The sequence below is a fragment of the Natator depressus genome, chromosome 7, assembly GCF_965152275.1.
Source record: "Natator depressus isolate rNatDep1 chromosome 7, rNatDep2.hap1, whole genome shotgun sequence".
Taxonomy (NCBI): domain Eukaryota; kingdom Metazoa; phylum Chordata; order Testudines; family Cheloniidae; genus Natator; species Natator depressus.
Window position 1 is genome coordinate 2727617 of NC_134240.1, and position 16523 is coordinate 2744139.

The 16523-nt window shown below is 47.1% G+C and overlaps 1 protein-coding gene across 7 annotated transcripts in view; it reads right to left on the minus strand.

The window, feature by feature from the left end:
• Positions 1–7284: 7284 nt before the first annotated feature.
• Positions 7285–16523, minus strand: part of FHIT (fragile histidine triad diadenosine triphosphatase) — a 1060586-nt gene continuing 1051347 nt past the window's right edge. For all 7 annotated transcript variants that reach the window (XM_074957364.1, XM_074957361.1, XM_074957360.1 and 4 more), the window contains one exon: positions 7285–8898. The gene's annotated coding sequence lies outside the window, so the exon portion shown is untranslated. The remainder of the gene's footprint in view (positions 8899–16523) is intronic.

The following is a 16523-nucleotide window of genomic DNA, read 5'->3' on the forward strand; positions in this document are numbered from 1 at the left end:
ACCTTGCTTTCATTCAGGAGATTGTGTCTGTTCAGGTTAGCTGCCCTAGAAACATTAGTGCCCACATTACAACAACAGCCCAGAGAGACACAGCTGCCCCAGTACTAAGGGCTTAGCCAAGGAAGCGTTTCATGACATGGGGATGAGGCCCGACTCTGCATTACCGCTCACCCCATGGCTACTGCCATTCCAGCTGCTCCGTTGGTCGTGGGTGTTAACTTGTCTCCTGCCTCACAGCAGGAATCGGAGAGCAGCTGTAGTCAGGTGCTTGAGAACTGAATGGTTTCTCTTCACTTCTACCGTAGGCCCCATTGCGGCGTGAACTGAATTAAACCATGGCAACAGACGGGTGATTAAAGAAATACGGCAGCTCCCTCGTGAAGGAAACAGGAAAAACAACTTTCTGCTGTGTCCTCGTTCAGTGGCTGGCCGAAGGCCTCCCTCAGCCTTTGTCCAGTCAAATCTCCCACCAACGCCAATGGGAGTTCAGGCCCTTTCAGAAAAAAATACAACAGGTCTCTTTGGCGCTCATGCCCCAGATTTACCCCTGAGGCAAATTCCAGCGCTTGCCTGCTCTCCAAATCTGCCCCCTCAGGAGTGTAAACTCTGCTTGGTTCTGTGGGTAAGTGTGTCCACAGTAGGGTGGCCAACCCTCCAGGATTGGCCTGGAGTCGTCCGGAATCGACATTGATCTCCCAGTGATTATTGAAAGCAATCCGGGAGATTTTAATAGGATATTTTAAGAAAATGACATTACTTCATGTTGGGGGAAAAAATCTCCTGGAATAGCTTCAGTCGGACTTGGCAACCGTAGTCCACAGAGAGATGCAAGAGGCAGTGTTTCCTTTTTGGTTTGGGGGGCATTTCTATCCCTGGGTGACAGGCAGGCTGCCCTTTATGGTTTTCCGTTTACTGAAGGAAAAGAGGTTTTCAAGTACCTTCACGTGTGCATGGCAAACCGCCAACGCTGCAGCCGGCTGATGAGTGGAGCTGGGCAAACTGTCTGAAGGAACAACTTTCCACCTGAAAATGCTGCGGCTACAGATCCGGAACGTTCCGCTCGGACATGTTGCTTCTGTGGAAACGTTCAAAGGAAACCAGGCTGGGAGGCTGGTAAGCAGGGGACATCTGCCTGGCAGACTGCATGGCTCCCCATGGGGCCAGCTCTGCTCCCAGCAGGTTCCCCAGCGGGCCACCTGGCTAGCTCCCTCTTGAGCCAGCGCCCCCGGTGGCCAGTTTCCCTGATTGTCTGGCGGACAGCCCGGGAAGTTGGCTAGCCAGGCATCTGAGCTCCATTGAGGTCCCCTTGAAACAAAAAGATCTGGATTTTCCTTCCTGTGGAAAAACTTGAGTTTTTGAAAAATAGTTCATCCTGAACCGGGCTGAAACAGTACCCTTGAAGCTTTCCCCTGGGAAGGAAGTTCTGGTTTCAGGCCAGGGCTGCTTGAGCTCTGCTCCCAAGATAAGCCCCCCCCGCGAGTAGCGGCAGCAGAGAGGTGGAGACATCTGTGTGATTCTTGTTTGATTAACTGACTTTTTTCCCCTCGGCAGTTGAACAATTTTGATACGGTTCTGACACGCTGACCCCGCCGTTGCACAGCGCTGCCGCCTCGGCAACGTTTAGCCTCTCAACAGCCGTGTGTGGCAGATCAGGACTATCATCCTCTGCTTACAGATGGAGAACTGACATCCGTTGAGACTAAAGGACTGGCCCAGGGGCATTGGGCACCTGTAGCAGTGCCAGGAACTGAGCTCGGCTTTCCTGAGTCACCCTCAAATGCCAGAGCCACAAGGCCATCCTTCTGCATTCAAACCAGGTGCCCTCCCAAACCGAGTTCTCATTGTCCCCACTCTGTAAGATTGCTGAGAATCCGTCCGCCGTGTTATGTGAGCGCATCGATTCACAGGCGAGGCCAAGCAGCGGGGATGTGTGATGGACAACGATCAGCAGATTTACAAACGGCTTTGCGAAGACGGAGCCCACACAGCACGTGTCCAGGCCATGCATCCAGCAACCTGTGCGTGCCTCTGAGCGATTGGGGGTGGTTAACAGGCCTCCTGCCGAGAAGCAGAAGATGACGCTGGGACAGGTAGGGATAGGATACAGAGGGACCTAGACAAATTAGAGGATTGGGCCAAAAGAAATCTGATGAGGTTCAACAAGGACAAGTGCAGAGTCCTGCACTTCGGACGGAAGAACCCCATGCACCACTACAGACTAGGGACCGAATGGCTCGGCAGCAGTTCTGCAGAAAAGGACCTAGGGGTGACAGTGGACGAGAAGCTGGATATGAGTCAACAGTGTGCCCTTGTTGCCAAGAAGGACAATGGCATTTTGGGATGTATACTTAGGGGCATTGCCAGCAGATCGAGGGACGTGATCGTTCCCCTCTATTCGACATTGGTGAGGCTTCATCTGGAGTACTGTGTCCAGTTTTGGGCTCCACGCTACAAGGATGTGGAAAAATGGGAAAACGTCCAGCGGTGGGCAACAAAAATGATTAGGGGACTGAAACACATGACTTATGAGGAGAAGCTGAGGGAACTGGGATTGTTTAGTCTGCGGAAGAGAAGAATGAGGGGGGATTTGATAGCTGCTTTCAACTACCTGAAAGGGGGTTCCAAAGAGTTTGGATCTAGACTGTTCTCAGTGGTAGCAGATGACCGAACGAGGAGTAATGGTCTCAAGCTGCAGTGGGGGAAGTTTAGGTTGGATATTAGGAAACACTATTTCACTAGGAGGGTGGTGAAGCACCGGAATGGGTTACCTAGGGAGGTGGTGGAATCTCCTTCCTTAGAAGTTTTTAAGGTCAGGCTTGACAAAGCCCTGGCTGGGATGATTTAGTTAGGGATTGGTCCTGCTTTGAGCAGGGGATTGGACTAGATGACCTCCTGAGGTCACTTCCAACCCTAATATTCTATGATTCTATGACATAAACTCCCCAGTATCCAGCTAGACTGATGCTAAAAAAGAACGTGAAGACGTCCTCGCACTGTGTTCACGGCCCTGCTGGAAGCACTACATGACACTGCCTGCTTTAGTGAAGCCCAACTTTCCATGGCATGTTGAGTGTTTTTTCGCCTAGGTACCAAATCGCCTCCAGCTCCTTTGTTCATCTACCACTGATTTTAAACTAATAATTTCACCGCCGGCTCCTTTGAGGTTCGGGGCATCCTCAGCTCCTAATGGGCATCCAGGCCACGCAGCCACAAACAGGACATGCTCAGCTCTTTGCAGTCACACACCCTTGATTAGTGCTGATGCAGCATTGTTATTGTCTTCACATTAAAACAAGTGCCTTTTCCTTGGACTGACCAGTTCCTAACACCCAAATCCCCTATGATCTGGGGGCGGGGGGCATGAAGAGTAGGGCAGGATTTTTTTTTTAATTGAGTTTTCCAGAATAACACAAGTCTCCTGCAAAGGAAGAAATGCAATCCTGCAATCCAAGGTGGCCATTTATTTCTTCCCTTTTAATCACGAAGCACTGAACAAAGACTGAGTGGCTTTGGATAGATGTGACAGGTGGTGCGTCTCCTTGTTCTGCGACTTCAATAAAAGGTTAACAAATGTTGCAGAGCTCGGCTACCATGGCTGGTTTCTAACAGGTGGTTCTTCCGATGCTCTTTCTCCCAAATGTTAGTAACAGCAAGATGCTAATAGTGGCAAGGTGTTAAAAGTTCCTGAAGGGACTCACAACAGAACAAACTGCTACCAATGAGTTGATTATTAGGCTAAAATTTCAAATGGGCTCCAACCCAGTGTCTGAACCTGTACTGGCAATTTTGAATACAGAGAGTTTTTTGTACCTGGATTTTTTTATGCACATTTTCAGTGCAAGTGGAAAGTGCAATTAGATACCTAAGTCCTTTAACATGCAAGGAAATTGAACCCCATGCCTAGATTAGTGTGTTGCATATGTGATGGGGGGAGGGGAGAGAAACTGCTTTGCAAAAAATTGCTAGAAATGCACTCAAGCAGGAACATTTAATTCCAGGTTCTTAATAGCCCAACGCCTGAGGGGGTTAGCAGAGGCTTGACTCTTGCTCAGCTCTGAAATGTCCCTGACTAGGAGGTGTCAGCTCTAGAGGTGACTTGGCACTGCTGGCTCTTTGTTTTTCCTAGAGCTTGGATATTTTAGTGGCCACAGCCTCTGTGCTGCAAGGGGTCATTGTCAGAGTACCTTTTGCAAGCTTTATTCCATAGCAGGGTATGCAGAGGAGGAAACACAGGGCCAGATTCTACTCTTGCTCCCACTGGGGAGTTCAGGAACGAGCCCACAGAAAACAATGGAATTACATGAGAGAAAATCAGAGTGGAGAAGAGAGCGGAATTGGACTACCTGGCTCCTCGTGACTGCATTTGTGCCTCTGTACCAAGGTGTTTCCCTGTATCCCTCGTGTTCCCCATGAAAAGCAGCACACTGAACCACGACAGTGACTAGCACCAGTAGAAGACACTCCATGATGGCCAGCATGGGCAAGATTGTGGCTCCACTTTTGTGGCTGAGCAGCAGGGAAAGGGAGTATGGAGACTAGCCCATACAAGGCCAACTAGAGGTCTGGCCTCTGCTGCAGTGGGAGTGCTGAGGTGATGATAAGAACATAAGAACGGCCACACTGGGTCAGACCACAGGTCCATCTAGCCCAGTATCCCGTCTTCCAACAATGGCCAGTGCCAGGTGCCCCAGAGGGAATGAACAGAACAGGTAATCATCCAGTGATCCACCCTCTGTCACCAATTCCCAGAGTCTGGCAAACAGAGGCTAGGGACACCATCCTTGCCCATCCTGGCTAATAGCCACTGATGGACCTAGCCTCCATGAACTTAGCTTGTTCTTTTTTGAACCCTGTTATAGTCTTGGCCTTCACAACATCGTCTGGCAAAGAGTTCCACAGGTTGACTGTGCATTATGTGAAGAAATACTTCCTTTTGTTTTTTTTAAACTTGCTGCCTATTCATTTCATTTGGTAACTCCTACTTCTTGTGTTTATGAAGGAGTAAATAACACTTCCTTATTCACTTTCTCCACACCAGTCATGATTTTATAGACCTCTATCATATCCCTCCTTAGTTGTCTCTTTTCCCAGATGAAAAGTCCCAATCTTATCTCATACGGAAGCCATTTCACATCCCTAATCATTTTTGTTGCCCTTTTCTGAACCTTTTCCAAGTCCAATGTATCTTTTTTGAGATGGGGCAACCACATCTGCACACAGCATTCACGATGTGGGCGTACCATGGATTATATAGAGGCAATATGCTATTTTCTGTCTTATTAGCTATCCCTTTTCTAATGAGTCCCAACATTCTGTTTGTTTTTTTGGCTGCCACTGCACATTGAACGGATCTTCGCAGGAAACTATCCACATGACTCCAAGATCTCTCTCGAGTGGTAACAGCTAATTTAGACCCCATCATTTTATATGTATAGTTAGGAGTCTATTTTCCAATGTGCATTACTTGGCATTTATCAACACCGACATTTTGTTACCCAGTCACCCAGAGATCCCTTTTGTAACTCTTCGCAGATGATGGAGGAGTTTCTTGGAACAGCTCATCAGAAAGGGGTTGGAGCAAGAGATGCCATGGGAGGTCAGGAGCAAACTGTGAAGGGGGCAGGGTGCTGGGCACCTCCACAAGGAGGTGGGGGAGAAGCAGTGGCAGCAAAGGGGGTGCTCAGAATCCAACGCCTTACACTGAGAACAGGCGCCCTGAGCACCCTGGAAAAGCTGGCCTTTGTGGCTGGTTCATTTATCGATATTGCGAGCTTCACAGCCAAATATCGAGGAGGTGGGACTCCCATTAGGGTGCAAACCCACGGAGTATTTCAGCGACATCATGTTTAGAGGCTGCAAGTGTGGGAGACTTTCCCAGTCATTGACCACGGAGAAAAAGAGCTGGTGGCACGTGGACCTGTGGCCCACTGACTGGTACTTTCTGGTTGGCCAGTTTGCCAAGGTGGGTGGGGTCGGGACAAAGCTACACACATTTGTTTAAAAATCTGGTCTCATAGTCCTTGGGGCCTTGCCTGACCCATGATAGCCCACAGGAAATATCCCAACTGTGCCTGAATCCTTGGTCGGCCCCATGAAGACCTGGGCCCATGGCCTCAGTTGCTTAGAGGGATGTAACGAGTTAGGGGGCTGACAACCTACTTGCTATGCCTTTTAGTCTGTCTGATCAAGCCAGTATTCCCAGTCCTCTCCTCCTTAGGGCTGCGGGAAGTGTACGAATGAGCCAGGTGCTAGTGGCAGGCCTAGATTTAAATAGGGCTTTTTTACTTACCATATAACTGCAGAGTTTCTTGAGCTGACTTTTCTAATCTGTCCCTAGCCACCACTAAGTCTTTAACATATCCCCCCCCCATCTACTGCAAATTCTATTTTTTAAGACAGGAGGGAAACACACACCCCCCGCCACCCCCCATGCTGCATCAAGGGGTTGCTTTGCACATAATGCCACAAGGGGATTTTTTTTTAATTAGACCTTTGATATGGCATCCTCATTAACCCAAATGAAATGTTCCTTGCAGATCAGTCGTCATCTGCTAGGCAGACATGATATGAAGTGCTTGGTGTCCTGCCTTCATTACTGGCTACAAAATTAATACGAGAATATTCCATACCTAATATGAAGCCATCAAATGCAAGGGTTGAAAATAGCTTGCAAATGTAATTGAAGCACAGGTCTTCCACATCCACCTACCTGGATGGAATGGCAATTGTCTTCCTTAGCGTTGAAGAATCAGCTCTACTTTACATATTCAAATGCAAAAGGAGGACCTTTCAGACTGGTTCATTTGTTGGGTTCTTGGAAAGTGCTCAGTTTCCCAAGCTTTTCTGGCTTGCCATTGTGCCTTCCTTTTCTGTATTTCACTTCTTGTTCAGGGACTAAAATGTACAGACTCTGTCAGAAGGGGATTTCTGTTTACTTTGACTGGAAATAAAATAGCATTAGAATGGTTGAGGCTTTTCAAAAGTCTGTGGAAGATGTCTGCTGTCATGTTAAATCTGTGATAGCAAACTCAGGCTTCCTGGAGCTACTTTTGCAAAGTATCAGAGCAATAACTAGAGCTACGCTTGGAAGGATTAGTTTTATATGTCAATTTCATCGTACACACACAAACCAACAAAAATATTTCCTTCGCTAATAATCAAAATGTACTGACAGGCAAAGTAAGAGAAATGCTGCATGAGAGTTTGATTTGAGGATATTTACTTTGTACAGTTTGACATGTGATGTTGATGGTTATAAAGTTTTAACTGTTTGAATCTCAGTCTCTCCTGTCATTAAATAACTGTCTGACTTCCTCCCCCAGCATTTCCTGCAACTGTGAAAATTTAAATTGATGAAAACTGAAAGAAATGCATAAAACCCCATAATTCTGTGTAACTGTGAAAATTGTAATAGATAATAATCGGAAAAATACTTACAAATAAACATTGCTATTATCTGTCACAAGTATTAAAAAAATGAATTCTGCCAAGCCTAACTCTAGCCGAATGCATTTGTTTTGCTCTTGATGTTACTCTCTGTATTTGCTCAGCAGCCTTCTAAGTCAATGGGCCAAATTTATCCCTGGTCCTGGCCGGACTTTGGCCCAAGCACTGTGTATACCCTAGGCATTTCCACTAAGTCTCAAATCAGACTGTGCTTCAGTGACACTCCTGGAGGAATTATTTATTTACACATTTTCTGGCATGTTTGATTTGTTTGATGCAGCGTCGGGTCAATCTGGTGGCATTTGAATCCTGATTCGGATCTGACTCCGAACTTCTCTGAAGTTCAGGTATGTTCACGGCTGATGGCCTATGCCAACCCCACTGCAAAGATGGTGTACAGGTTGCCGTGGTTTAAAGCAGCAATCGCAGAGTATCTGAGCTATTGCCGTTCTCACCCATTCTGCATTAAGAACACAGTTGTCCCACACACCACTGTGTGGCAAGGGATGACAAAAGCTGCCTTCTTCTAGTGACAACTGTAGACCCGAGCTGCAAAACTCAGCCAAAGTTCAAGAGCGCCACCGCTGGTGCTTCAGTTCAGGGCTCTTGCCAGGATATTGTACGTCCATTTGCCTTCATTTCAGCCACATATTCTCTGTGAGGTACTGGCAGTAAACAGCTAAACGACTGCAGAGTCTCCTCAGAGCAGCACTGCAGATGATCGTTATTACTGAGCGAGTACGTCAAGTGAATAACAACCAACCAAAGTTAACATGTTTTGTTGCAAGCAACAACCCTTACATCATAGTCTGTAACGTGCTGAATACCACATGAACGGCTTCACGTTTTGATGAATTCCCTAAAGCATATTGCACTATCTTAAACCCCTGCAACTTTGTACCAACATCGTAAAAGTAAGAGTGGAATGTATGATCTTAAGAAAATTTATGCACTTCTTGTTCTATTATCTTATCTCGCAAAATGGCAGCTCTCCAGGCTTATCATATCTCGGCTATAACAAAGCTTTGGTTTCTGAGAGGCACAGTAGTACTAAAAGATGTAATTTTTCTGCGCTACACTACATTACAAACAGAACGTCGTTAGGCACAACATGGAGCCACTGTTTTGTAATGTAACACACCAGACAAATATTGCTGCGAATATTTAATTTCCGTTTAGGCCCAGGGCCAATTGTAAAAGAGTCATTCCCACGTACATCATTCAGAAAATATGAGCCATTAGGTTGTGTTGAACCCAGTCTGTCAGTTGACTTAGCTGAAATTCAACCCCACTGATATCCAACGGTACAATAGAGTGTTTCATGGACGAATCCATTGTTTGTAGAGTGTCATCTAAGCTGGTTAGCTGCAGGTCCAATGTACACAGAGTGCTGGAGAATGAGTCCCTTTTTTGGTTTTCTTATGCTCCAGGATTTGTTCCAGATTGTCTCACCTGAAAAATATTGACCATTAAAAGCTTCATTAGACATTAAGCTAAATGCAAGAACATATTTGATCTGTAATAGTAAGATAAAATGAGTTTGTTTATTGTTAATTGGCTAGATGCTGATTAGCACTGTGCAAAGGGAACCAGTGATTATGATGGAGAAAATGAAATACTCAGGGTTAAAGCCAGCTAGCGCATATTCCAGTTCATATGGCAGCAGCTAGTATTTGGAGGGGAGAACAATACCTGTACAGTGGTACTGTAAAATATATTATAGCAAGACATTTGAATATTCCATTTGGATGATATCGATTTACACTATACAGATCAAGCCCGTGTGCCAATAGCGATAATACCTTGTGGTCATATAGTGCTTTTCAGATGTGGATCTCAAAGAACTTTGCAAAGAAGGTTAGTGGCATTATGTTTATTTTACAGAAGGGAAACTAAGCCACAGAGTAAGGAAGATTCAGAAGGGAATTCAGGCATGGCCATGCTGAGGGCCTTACTTTTAGGTAGATACAAAATCACAGCAATTCACAAAGCCTGGATTAGCTGTCTAGGCTTCCTAGATGATGAATGGGGAGAGACAGGTGCCTCAGAACGGGATTCACAAAAGCCAGCATGCTAGGTGGCTCCCCATCTGGGCTTGCCTATGGGAGATGCCAAAGCGAGGGAGTTTGAGGCCTAAATCGGGGCAGGAGGGATTATTTATCAGAAGAGTCATTGAAGCAATGGATCTGTCTCCTGGGTGAATGCTCTAACCATCCAGCAACAGAGTCATTCCCATGCTTGCGCTCTCTCTGGCCCAGTGAGCCGTGAATTACTTATTCACAGTGCAAGAGCTTCACCAGGAGAGGCTGGGGGAACCTCACATCAGACTAGCCCAGAGCCCTGTGGCTAGGGCCCTCATGAGTGGTGGCAGACTCCCCTTCAAATCCCTTCTCACCTTCAGGGAGGCCTTGAACCAGGGATCTTCTGCATTCCAGGTGAGTACACTAACCACAGAGCAAAAAGCTCTGTTTATGAGGGATGTTCTCCCCCTCCCCAAACCCCAGCTGTTTGATGAGAGCTCATCCGCAAAGCCCAACCCGGTAAGAGAGCTCAGAGCAGCTGAGCAGGGATTTTGTGCCTCACAGGGGGGCCTGATGCTGAGATTTGGCATCTTTTGTGAATCTAGCCCCAAACAATTTGGCCAAGAGTACCCGGCAGGCCAGGGGCAGTGCTTGGACTAGAACCCGTCTTTCCCGCACCCTAGCCATTGGGCCATCCAGCCTCCCGTAGAGCTCCCTGTAAACGCACTTTACAATCATAGTCCCTGCTGTGCCATTAGACGTCTTGATTCTGCATGCTGAGGCATTCACAGGACGCCCTAGTGTAGTCAGTGGGGATCTGGTGGGGGGTTGAGAGGAGCAAGCAGGGGACACGATCTTGGTGGGGGAAAAGGTGGTGTGGGGGTGGGGCCTTGGGGGAAGAGGCAGTGCAGGGGTGGGGTCTCGGGGGAAGGGGCAGTACGAGGGTGGGGCTTCAAGGGGAAGGCGTGAGATGGGGGCGGGGCCACAGTTTGGGAGCCAGTGGCTCTCCTACTTTTAGGAAGCTTTCATTGCTCCTGCTTCTGGATGGAGCCCCCCACCCAGAAACTTTCAAGTGTCCTATGAATCCAAACCCCAGCCTTGGGCCAGCCCTGAAGCAGAGAATTTCACCCTCAAAGAAAGATCAAAGGCAGTTTACTCTTGAGATCTTTGCAGGAAAAGGCCATTTCATCAACCCTTTGCTGTGCAGCTGTATGTGGCACGGCCCAAAGGGACATCGTGTGTCCTCCATCTGCCGTCATGAGAGCAGTTGCGTGTGGACACAATACGTCCCATCCTGACACACACTAGTGGCTGCACTGACCTGAGGGTGCCACTGGAATAGATAAATACCAAAGTCAGGTCCTGACTACGGAGAACAGCCAATCACAGCCCTGAAAATCGAAATCTAACTGCCTCCCCTTGACAAAGCTACACTGAAATCACTGCATTGCATCATCAGCCATGTTTTCAAATGTCTTCACTAATTTGGATCCATAGAAGGTTGGCAGTTGCTGAGCCCCAGGTTTCTGACATGCAAATGTTAGCATGCAGAAACACGTTTGCATCTGTGAATGCAATGACCAGGCCTTCCATGGGTACCCAAGTGTTCTGGTGACTGTGGATGGGGCAAATGGGAAGGACAAATTCTACAATGTGTCCAACATCACTCCCTTTTCACATATTGACTCCCCCGAATGGCTATTTATACCTTGCCATCGCCGCAGCTTGGATATTGGAACTCACGGGAGTTCAGCTTGGAACTCACGGGAGCGCATAAGCTACAAGGTCATATTCAGATTGCTGCTTTGAATCTCTCTCTCTTATGTTGTGTCCACAACAGTACAGTAACACCACTTTGATAGTAGCTGAGCACTGTTTTGCTTGGTGTCTTACCACACGCCCACTTCTTTGTTTGGTTGTCTCTTCTCCATGAAACATATGTTTCCCCGTTACATGGCATTTTGAGCACTAACGTCTCCATTGTAGGCCACCCCTTGAGTGACATTTGCATGGCAGGCTGTAAGTTACTTGTGAATCTGCTTTAAACAGGGCTTCCCTGCTTAGTCGGTGAATCGTGTAACTCACACCATGGACGAATTTGCAGGGATCAGAGCCCAGCTCCATTTCAACACAGGTTCAGATCTGAGAGTCCTAGACGTTTCTTTTCATCCGTATTCTCTGAAACATTATCTTCGCCCTATGCCTCTCCTTCTGGTCTCTTCTAGATCCCGGGATGCTCCCTTCCCTAAGTTGTGCCCTAACCCCCGCTCCTGGTGATTAATCAAGTACGAAACCAGATCAGCATATCTGGTTGTTGAAATTTGGGATTCAAACTTTTGTGTGAACAGAACATCTGACCCTTCTGAGTTTTCACTATTAACACCAATAAAAGTAATACTTTATACAGTACAATTCAACGCATCTGCCTCTGTGTCTGATGTTTCTACTGCAGCTATAACCACAGGACCTAGGTGCTGATCTGTGGCCTTCAAAGTACCCTACAAAGCTGAGTAAATATTGCTAACCCCAGGGAAGGGGAAGCCCAGAGTTCCCTTTGAAGTTCACCCCTGTGCAGAGACAGCATTAGGTCAGTGCACCACTTAAATCCTCAAACGAGGACTGATGTGGTACATAAGCTTTCAGATGGCCCCCTGCACCGGGGTGAATTTCACTCAGACGGCCCTCCCCAGCTTCTTCATTTTCACTGGGCTACAAGGAAAAAAAATTATTCTCACGCACCCAGACTAGAACAAGAATCAACATTCATTTTGCAGTAGGTACATTATATATTAACACATCACACTTATGGGGAAACCTTTTCCCTTAAGCATTACATGGTTCATTAGTAGTCACTGTAATTGCATTGCTCTTATATCTGCAGCTTCCATGTGAGAGGTATTTTAAGAGACGTTAGACAAAGTTTTTACACTTCAGACGACACTCTCACAGACCAGGTGGTGTTTGTTCAGGAAGCTTCTGGTGATATTAACTTTTCCTTGCATTCAGTTGAAATGAAAAAGGATTAGTTTATATTTACTTGTTTCTTATTGCAGGAAAACTAATTTTGGGGGAAGAATAGACCCTGTAATATGACACATTCTTCTCTTCAACCTTTCCAGCTAGTCAAAATAACGTCAAATGCACACCGGGAACATTCTCGTCTATTGACGGATTCTTATGATGCTGCTTCTCAAGGTGACCTTCATAAAACCTATCTCCTTTGGAGCTTAAGCTTCACCCTCTTAGGTCGTAATGGTTTCCCGTGGACACTGAGTTCCTGATTTCTAACTGATGGTGCTTAGAGGCTGCTGAGTGTGAGATATTATTAATAAGCACTTAAGGCTGGAGTGTGTAGAAATCTATAGCTGATTAGGAAAATGGGTGTTTGCGTAGCGATTATGTGCAGACACTGCCTGAGTGCAGTCACAGTCAGATCTCACCGATGCAGCGTGGTTAGTGCCACAGGGCTAAGATGTAGCCCTAGCCCCAGCCCAGCATAAACTCTTAGCCAGCCTGCCTGAGAGAGCCAGGCCGGGGGCCATAGCTCTCCCTTGCCCTCTGCTCTTCCCACTCCAGAGGAGTCTTCTGCTGCTATTGTGGGGATCTGAATTCTGTCCAGTGTGGAAGGCTGCAGTGGGGTGGGCCAGGGGATCAGATCTGATTGAAGGCAGATCCAGTGGTCAAGCACCCTGTGGAACTGGCTGGGGTGGAGGCTGCAGAGAAGCACCACACCCCCTGCCTGCGTGGAGCTGGGAGAGTTGGGCTTTCTGTGGCTAGACCCAATTTCACCCTGTATGACCAAGCTGAAGGAGCTGTCCCCCTCTCCAGAGACTCCAGGGAGCTGAGTGACAACAGAAAGAGAGGCTGGGGGAGAAGAAAGAGTAAACAATAGACTGCCCTAATGCCAAGCAAAGAAGAGACTTCCTGTGCTACCAGGGGTCAGAGTCTCAGCTGCAGTTACCCGGCATAGCTCTGATGTAGTGACGCCTATTGCAACAAGGCAGCCACCTCCTGATTGCCCCCTTGTGGCCAGAGGAGCAAGCGCCCTGCCTCAGTTTCCCCATGTCGGGGCCCCATACATCAATAACTGCACTGCAGACTCTCTTGCGGCCAATAATTCCTCTCCTTGGGGGCTGCATTTATAAACAAACAACTCAAACAGTCCTCTACATCCCTAAAGCTACCCGTCAGCCCCACGCATTCGTCCCTGGCATCTTCTGTCAGGCTGGAGGCTCTTCCTCATGATCAGCCTGCTCTTCAGTGCGCAGCCACTCCAGCCCCTTCTTGCTGGAGTCCTCCCCTGCTCTCCCAGCAGGAACTCCCCAGCCCTCAATCCTTTTCTTCCCCTGGAGGGGGTCCAGCACCCTTTTGGTGCAGTCTATTCTCTGGCTTTGGGAGGCCAGTGGGGAACCCCTCCCACTCCCCGCTCTCAGCCTTCTTTAGCCCTCTGGCTTCCCAAACCCATCCTGGGTCAGAGATCTCCTGTTTTCTTCAACCTCTGCCACAGTTTCCTCTTCCCACTTCTATTCCCCTCTGGCTCTTTATACAGATCAGCTGTCCTCTATCAGGCTCCATCAAGAGGCTGTTAAGGAGGCACAGGTGGGCTGGACCGGTTCACTGCTAAAGGGCCCAGCCCACCACCTTGTCTGGAGGAGGTGGAGACAGCAGGAGCGAAACTCCACCAGCGCCCTCAGGGAGCCGTTCTGCCTTCGGAGACAGAAAGAGACAGAGAAAGAGAAGAAAGTTCCCATTCGCTGACCAAGTTGAAAAGACAAACTGCCCACGTGCAGGGGCAGGGGAGAGGGTTTACATCAGAGAGCCATCCCCAGTGTCCAGGATGCGTTACTTGGAGATATTTTTAAAAGAATCCTGTATTTGGCATGACACCTAAAATATTCAAGTGTTTAAACAATTAAAAGTGATTGGCCACATATAGCTCAGCAAGCAGTTGGCAACAGAGTATCATTGTCAATCCTCTGTATGCAGGGGGACATTTTGACATCACACTTTAGGCTGACTGCTTCTCTAATGGCATAAAAGGATTTCCTCACCTGCAGATAAAATAGGAACCCTCACTGAAACTTGTGACTATCCCATATCTTGTCTCGGCTCCAGGAGCGGAGTCTGAAAGAGTGAGATAGACTAAGGCTCCTATTCTCGGGCAAGTGCGCTGTGTTTTGAAATTCAGTAGACACAAGATCATCAAAACATTTACCCTGCTAACAAGGCTCCTGATTCCTGTGATGGGTTAGAAATCTGGAGAGATGCATCTGAAAACAGATCCTAAAATGTAAACACTGCATTAAGGTTTGCTCTGTAAAGAAGAGTACTTTCTCTCTCATCCTGTCTCACACATTACATCATTTTGCAAAACCCATTGGGATAAATAACTGATCACATGGTGGTTGATACTTGGATGGGAATGGCTCAAGCTACAGTCATTTTAAGCAAATTCTCAGGTGCTGTGATCTTAAGCACTGATTTTTTCAAAAATATTTTCCATAAAAGTAGTTTTCTTTTATGTTTCATTTATCCATTTTTTTAACCTCACCCAGAGGTTGAGACGCTGGAGGACATCATCTCATTTAGGGTGTTGAGGCCAAGTATTAAATAAGGCAGAGTTTGGAGGCGGAGGAGCAGCAGGGAGAAGCGTGGACCTTGGTCTGATTGAAAGGTATTTTACATTACTATGAATAAAAAAACCACAGAAATCACAAAGGGCCATGTATTGAAGGCCATGAACCTTCTTCTTCATACACAGTGAAATCTGCCCCTGTGCAGGGGATCAGCACCAGGACTGTGTTCCACTGAAGCCTATTACGTGGGATTGAAGAGGGGTGAAGACCTTGTGATGTTTCCCTGCACGGGGTGAATTTCACCCTTGGGGAATAAATGGGCCAGTGAGTGGCACCATGTGCAGCCAATGAGGATAGCTGTACTAGCTCAGTGCATTGCTAAAAAGGGACCCCCCCCCCCCTTTGCTTTAAATTCCAGTCCTATCCTGAGCTACTTGCAGCTTCTCAGGAGCTTAATCTTTCCTGGAGCGAGGTCGTAAGTATTCCGTGAGTGACAGCTCAAGCCGGGGGTGTCCTAGAGATGATGGCTCGTCCCGAGGAGCTGGGAGTACAATGAAGTGGGGAGAAAGCCGTGAAAGAAGCAGGACACACGGATAACAGTGACTGACGATGAATTGAACTCCTCTGTTAGTCTGATCTATTATAGAGCACCGCGTGTGAAAATAAAATGGTATCTTCTCATCTTCTCTAATTAAACAGCTTATTATCATCCCATATAGAACAACACACAGTTGGAAATGTTAAAAGTATTTATTTCTTCAAGTGACCCCCAGGATATTTCTGTTGGCCAGGGGTCTAATGTTCAAGCACGCTGCTCTGTCGGGGCGGAACAGCACTTGGTAGATGTAGCAGGGAGAGAATTAAGAGCTTCCTATTATATTCAAATGATATTTCTCTTGCTTTCTTATAGAAAAGGAAGCCATCAGCAGTTATTTTAGTCCTCCTTGACCTAAAGACATCTGCAAGTGCTGACACTGGAATGCATTAATGAGAGGAAAGAGAAACCACTATTGAGTATTTTTAAGGCATTAACTGCAATGTGATATCTCATTTTGCCAACCTATTGTACCCTTGAATAAGAATTACAATGGACAAGTTTACATAAGCAGGACGGTAGGGCCCAGAATTGTGTGTATGTGTGTGTGTTTAGGAGGGGACAGGCAATTGCCAGGAGGCAGCTTCTAGGCAGCATGCAAGAAGTGCTGCAAAGGATCAATGAAGGAAATTGGAGTAGTTTAAGCTGTGGTGATAACTGCAGGGCAGAAAGATAATACGTCCCAATGACTATATAGCCAATCAAACCCAGCTAGGTGGTTTCTTTATGCCTAACACAGAGCTGCCATTACAGCTGGTGCAATGGCAAAAGGCCGAGTTAAGTCTGAGGGTAGCTAGGGAAGCTCTGAGAGCTTAAAGCCCAACCTGCTCAGGCCAAAGGGATATTTTTTTAAATGAAAGGAGCAAAGGCAAATACCGGGCCTAA